This window comes from Adiantum capillus-veneris, chromosome 12 (assembly GCF_014529385.1).
Source record: "Adiantum capillus-veneris isolate H3 chromosome 12, ASM1452938v2, whole genome shotgun sequence".
NCBI classification, from domain to species: domain Eukaryota; kingdom Viridiplantae; phylum Streptophyta; class Polypodiopsida; order Polypodiales; family Pteridaceae; genus Adiantum; species Adiantum capillus-veneris.
In genome coordinates this window covers 81413818-81420567 of record NC_140942.1, presented here as the reverse complement: position 1 = coordinate 81420567, position 6750 = coordinate 81413818, and the positions used below count along the sequence as shown (strand labels likewise).

General features: G+C 36.7%; 1 pseudogene; it reads right to left on the bottom strand.

Moving 5' to 3' along the window:
* Positions 1-874: 874 nt before the first annotated feature.
* On the bottom strand, positions 875-1454 carry LOC147446027 (uncharacterized; annotated as a pseudogene).
* Positions 1455-6750: the final 5296 nt, after the last annotated feature.

The following is a 6750-nucleotide window of genomic DNA, read 5'->3' as shown; positions in this document are numbered from 1 at the left end:
TTATCCAAGCTAATTTGTGTTGTAATGGCTTTATGCCAAGGTGGAAAATTGAGATCAAAATTATAACATACATTTGGGCTCATACATAGACCATGAGTACTATTTATATATCCTGCCAAATTTCCATCTTTTACATCACCAACAATATATATCTCATTGTCCACACAATTGACATTTGGATCCTCCAGAAGTGAGTACCTAGATGCCCTTGGAGATATCTTGCACAACTTATTCCAAGTATCATGGAAATACTTATCACCACCATAATGGAGAATAGTCATACTCTTTTGAAGATGTGTATGCACAAAAGGCCCATAACCAGCTCCTTGTGTATTGGAAGCTCGTACTTCAAAGATAATACCACTTATCTCAAAGACTTTATCCTTTGGAATTGGAAAAGTTTGTATACCAAGAGTATCATCATGCCACACATAATGTGAAAGACATTGTCTTTTAATATCTCTTATCATTTTTGAGTCTGCAATAAAAAAATGTTTAACATATTTTGGTTAAAAAATGTCAAATGTTGTAGACTATATGTTTTAGTTAAGTTTTTTATGTCATGAAGTATCAATTCAACATAGCAAAGAATCAGTTTTTTGTATGTCAATTTACATTAAAATATTTTTTAGTAGATATGTTACTTCAAATTATTGATGTAATAAGTATTGATTTATCTTTCCTACAATTTTAAACTATTAAGATAAGGTTCATTGCATGATAATTTTGAGCAAAAATAAAGTCAAAGATCTTAAATCAATGATTAATATACTTGACAATATACATGATGAAACTATCATTACATGTTTAAAAAACGATATTAAACTTATTTCAAAATAAAAAGCTTAATTACATGACAAGTGGGTATAGAAGCTTAGCTCATACTTGCTTCAAGGTTCAAAAAGTCTGTAACTGATATGGGTGTCTCACTTGTTGATGCTCCTACCGTATTCAATACTCCATGGTCATCAATGTGGGCTGATCTAATTGATCACTTTGAAGTTTTGCCCATTTTTTGACATCATCGTGCTGATTTGCAATGCTCAAAAGTCTTGTTTTAAGCTTTCTTTGGTCATCAATATTGTCCACAAGGCATAACACTTCCCTTTTCTGCTTAAGTCCCAACTCTATTATGTAGCCATCATTGAACATGTCAATAAGCTTTAAATCTTCTTTGCAATACTTTTGAATGCATTGCTTCATTGTCAGCTCCTTCTTAAGTTGTAGAAACTCGACATCTGACAATTGACTCACACTTCCAAAATCTAGATCAAGGTGTCCTGCATCTAGTATTATGGATTGTGTCCCTAGATTTAAAGAACTAATAAGTCCCTCAAAGACATCTCCCTTGCTCAAGAACACAGTGTGGTGAAGAATTCTATAGCACCAATAAATTCCAAATGCTTCACATTGTGCAATGCCCCAACAAATTGTATTTTAACCATGTTTGTCATACTTTGCAAAGCAGACTGTAACTGCACATAGTCTTTATTATTCAAAAAATAAAGGATAGTTCTATTGACCCACCTGCAATAGCCATAATTCCATCTATGAGATCTTTGAATCTTTCAGCTGACCATTGTAGATTGCTCTCCAAATCACGTGTGTTGTCCAAGATACACAATCCTATAGGGATAGGGTTGTTTAGATGGTGCTCTAAGTAAGATCTTCCCTCCATTTGAAGACTGACAACGTATATAGACCATGGAAGATCTATAATTGAATCTGCTTTATCTTTTACAATGTTGATCGTCCATTGGATATATTTTCTTGCCTCTTCAGGAAAATCAATCTTCTTTGTACCACGTTGTAGTTGTGATGTCAGCCAAGTATCACAGACTGTCAAGAAATGGGAGTAAACAACATCATTGATGTTGTATGTGGTAGAAAGCTTCTCCCAATTTTCACATGGATTCTCCTCATGGAGCAAATTGAATTGCTCAAGCAACTCATCTTGAATAATTCGATCTTGTTTCAGTTGCTTGATACGATCAGTCATGTCCATTACACTTGGTGTGTCCTTTGCACCCTTAGACAAAACAATCATTCCACTCTCTATTTCTGTTTGAATCTTTTCTACTTCATCTTCGTCTAGACCACACAAATATCTAAAAACTGTGGCCATTGGCTTCTTATTCTCTCTCTCTAATTTCTCTATAATCTTCAGCCATCGATCATAAATAGGATCAGAGTAAGTGACCATATGAGCTTGTTTGGTGATGAATGATGCACCAGCAGAAATCCTTGCCATTTTAAGAAATGCTTGCAAAACCAAAACAAATTAAATCTAAGAATTTTAGTTGTTTTATCATTATATAACCACGAGGGAGAAAGAAAAAGAAAACTTACATCCCAAGGTGTGTGAGATTCTGCACCTTCCTTTTCACCAATGTTTGGACGTGATGGGCGTTTTTGAAATATCCACTGACTGCGAAGATGCTTGAGAATATCACTGTAAGGTTGCTTAACATATAGCACCTTGGCCTCCTCATTTTCTATGGATGATATGGCTGTTGCAACTTGTGGGGATGGATCTACAACAATCCGGGCCTTTATTTTCTCATAAAGTTGTATTGATCCTGGGAGCCACCATCCTTTTTCATTTTTTGAAATCTTAACATTTTGGCTACATAAATTGAGTGTTCTCCATCAATGATCCAAAACTTGTATTCAACAAGTCTTTCTTCTTCTACCTCAGTACATGTCATTGGAACTCCAGACTTTTGGCCACAATTCTTTACAGGAATTAGATAAGCACATGATGAAGGGCGATTTGCACTTGCTCCAAAGAAGGACATACAATTTTGTACTTGATCAGGCTTTAGCTGACAACAATTATAATGATCAGGAGCAAGAAAACAATTAGTGATGGAAATCTCATATTCCTTATACTTGAAAAGGAAGTATGGCGAATACTTTTCCATACCTCCTGTAGCACTCTTCTTTGCTTTTTGGACCTCGTTCTCTAAGCAATCAGGCTCCACAAACCTTAATAAGGGTTGATTGCTTGTGTCCTTTGATCTCAAAATGGCCTTATCTACATCTGCAACACCAGTTGTTGTAACACCTCTTGCCTTTTCGGTTGTGGTCTTCTTAATTGATTTCTTATTCTTCACTTGCTTGCCTTTTAAAGCAATAATAATTACATCTTGTAGCCTATCTACAGTGATATCAAATAAATCTTCATTAACATCCCAGCCTCGTGAAAACATTGTCTCTTCCTTGTCTTTGACCATTTTTTCAACGACATAGGAATTTGCCAATAGTTGGAACCCAGTATTTCCAGGTATCCCAATATTAATGCACTCAATGTCAGGATGTCCTTCAACTATTGAAACACTTGCAGAGACTACTTGCCCTAGATCATCAAATCTATTCTCATCTTCGTCACTAGCCACAAAGACATGCACTTTATGAAATTGTGCTTCACCTCCATAAACGTCTAAGTACCATTTTCTCTTATCATCAGTTGCAAAGTCAATATTAACAGGAACCGTCACAGATTTTTTGTTTTTGAATCATTTTTTCTCTGAAATCAAAGAAAACACAAATAACTAGTAGAATCTATAATGACACATTGAATGTAATAACGCTTTGAAAGAGTATAAATTAAATTGACACATAACATTTTTATTACTCTCTTCAAAACTTTTAGATTCTAAACTCAAATACTTATCCAATTTAGACATTTGATAGCCAAAGTAGGTGTATCCTAGATCCCATAGTCATCTAGAATAATCTTTTCAAGGTAGGTTATCTTGAATCCTTTAAGTTAAACCATTTGAGATAAATTTTCAAGATTGTATCCATCTTAGATCCACCACTTGTCCATTCTAACCAAGCTTTGAAATGTGGGTGCCTCAAAAATCCACCACTTAGCCATTCTAAGCAAGCCTTTGAAAGGTGGGTACAATTGTTGGTGTATATAGATCCATCACAATGAATATTTAAATAAAGTATGTAGGATAGGTAGATACTACATTCACTATTTGGCCATTCTAGCCAAATTTTGAAAAGTGGGTGCATCCAAGATCTACCACTTGGCCATTCTAACCAACTTTTGCAAGGTGGATGCAATGGTTCGTTTCTTCTAAGTCCACCATCTATCAATTTAAAATAGTGTTTATAGGAAAGATAGACCATAGATCCACCACTTGGCCATTCTAACCAAGTATTGGTAGGAGTGTGTAGGCCAGAGATCCACCACTTGGCCATTCTAACCATGTCTTAAAGTTAGGTGCAATTGGCCATCATAACACTTGTAATTTTACACAATGTTTGTGGGATGAGTAGATACTTGATCCATCAATTTACCAATTAGACTAAGAATTAGAAAGTAGGTGTATCAAAGATCCATCACTTGGCCATTATAACAAAGGCTTGAATTGTGGATCCAATTGTTGGTGTCTCCTAGATCCACCACTTAGCCATTCTAGCCATGTCTTAAAGTTAGGTGAATTCGGCACTTAGCCATCATAACACTTGGGAAGTATGTGCATCAAAGATCCACCACTTGGCCATTATAAAAAAGACTGAAATTGTACATACAATTGTTGGTGTCACCTAGATTCACCACTTGGCCATTCTAACCATGTTAGGTGCATTCATCACTTGGCCATCATAATGAAGGCTTCAATTGTGGATCCAATTGGTGTCTCCTAGATCCACCACTTGGCCATTCTTGCCATGTCTTAAAGTTAGGTGCATTCAGAACTTGGCCATAATAACACTTGTAATTTTACACAATGTTTGTGGGATGAGTAGATCCTAGATCCACCACTTGGCCATTTAGACTTAGAAGTGGGAATTAGATGCATAAACGATCCACCACTTTCCCATTATAACGAAGGCTTGAAATGTGGATCCAATTGTTGGTGTCTCTTAGATCCACCACTTGGCCATTCTAACCATGTCCTAAAGCTTGGTGCATTCAGCACTTGGCCATCATAACACTTGTAATTTTACACAATGTTTGTGGGATGAGTAGATCTTAGATCCACCACTTGGCCATTCTAGCCATGTCTTAAAGGTAAGTGCATTCAACACTTGGCCATCATAACACTTGTAATTTTACACAATATTTGTGGGATGAGTAGATTTTAGATCCACCACTTGGCCATTATAACAAAGGCTTGAAATGTGGATCCAATTGTTGGTGTCTCCTAGATCCACCACTTGGTCAGTTAGGTGGATTCAACACTTGGCCATCATAACACTTGTAATTTTACACAATGTTTGTGGGATGACTAGATCCTACATCCACCACTTGTCCATTTAGAGTGAGAATTGGTAAGTAGGTGCATGAAAGATCTACCACTTGGACGTTATAACAAAGGCTTGAAGTTTAGATACAATTGTTGGTGTCACCTAGATCCACCACTTGGCCATTCTAACCATGTCCTAAAGTTAGGTGCATTCATCACTTGGCCATCATAACACAGGTAATTTTACACAATGTCTGGGGAATGACTAGATCCTAGATCCACCACTTGGCCATTTAGACAAAAATAAAAATAAAAATTAGATACATCAAAGATACACCACTTGACCATTAGAACGAAGGCTTGAAGTGTGAATCCAATTATTGGTATCTCTTAGATCCACCACTTCACCATTCTAGCCATGTCTTAAAGGTAGGTGCATTCAGCACTTGGCCATCATAACATTTGTAATTTTACACAATGTTTGTGGGATGCGTAGATCCTTGATCCACCAATTGGCCATTTAGAGTAAGAATTGGGAAGTAGGTGCATCAAATATCCATCGCTTGGCCATTATATCAAAGGCTTGAAATGTGGATCCAATTGTTGGTGTCTCCTAGATCCACCACTTGGCCATTCTAATCATGCCTTAAAGTTAGGTGCATTCAACATTTGGCCATCATAACATTTGTAATTTTACACAATGTTTGTGGGATGAGTAGATTCTAGATCCACAACTTGGCCATTTACAGTAAGAATTGGGAAGTACGTGCATCAAAGATCCACCACTTGGCCATTATAACAAAATCTTGAATTGTACAGTGCATTTAACACTTGTAAATTTACACAATGTTGGTGGGATGAATAGATCCTAGATCCATCACTTGGCCAGTTAGACTAAGAATTGGGAAGTACGTGCATCAAAGATCCACCATTTGGCTATTATAACAAAGGCTTGAAAAGTGGATACAATTGTTGGTGTCTCCTAGATCCACCACTTGGCCATGCTAACCATGTCTTACAGTTAGGTGCATTCAACACTTAGCCATCATAACACTTGTAATTTTATACAATCTTGGTGGTATGAGTGGATCCTAGATCCATCACTTGGCCATTTAAACTATGAATTGGAAGGTAGGTGCATCAAAGATCCACCACTTGGCCATTAACAAAGGCTTGAAATGTGGATCCAATTCGTTGTGTCTCCTAGATCCATCACTTGACCATTCTAGCCATGTCTTAAACTTAGGTGGATTCAACACTTGGCTATCATAACAGTTGTAATTTTACACAATGTTTGTGGGATGACTAGATCCTCGATCCACCACTTGTCCATTTAGAGTAAGAATTGGTAAGTAGGTGCATCAAAGATCCACCACTTGGCCATTATAACAAAAGCTTGAATTGTACATACAATTGTTAGTGTCACCTAGATCCACCACTTGGCTATTCTAACCATGTCTTAAAGTTAGGTGCATTCAGCACTTGGCCATCATAACACTGGTAATTTTACACAATGTATGTGGGATGAGTAGATCCTAGATTCAAC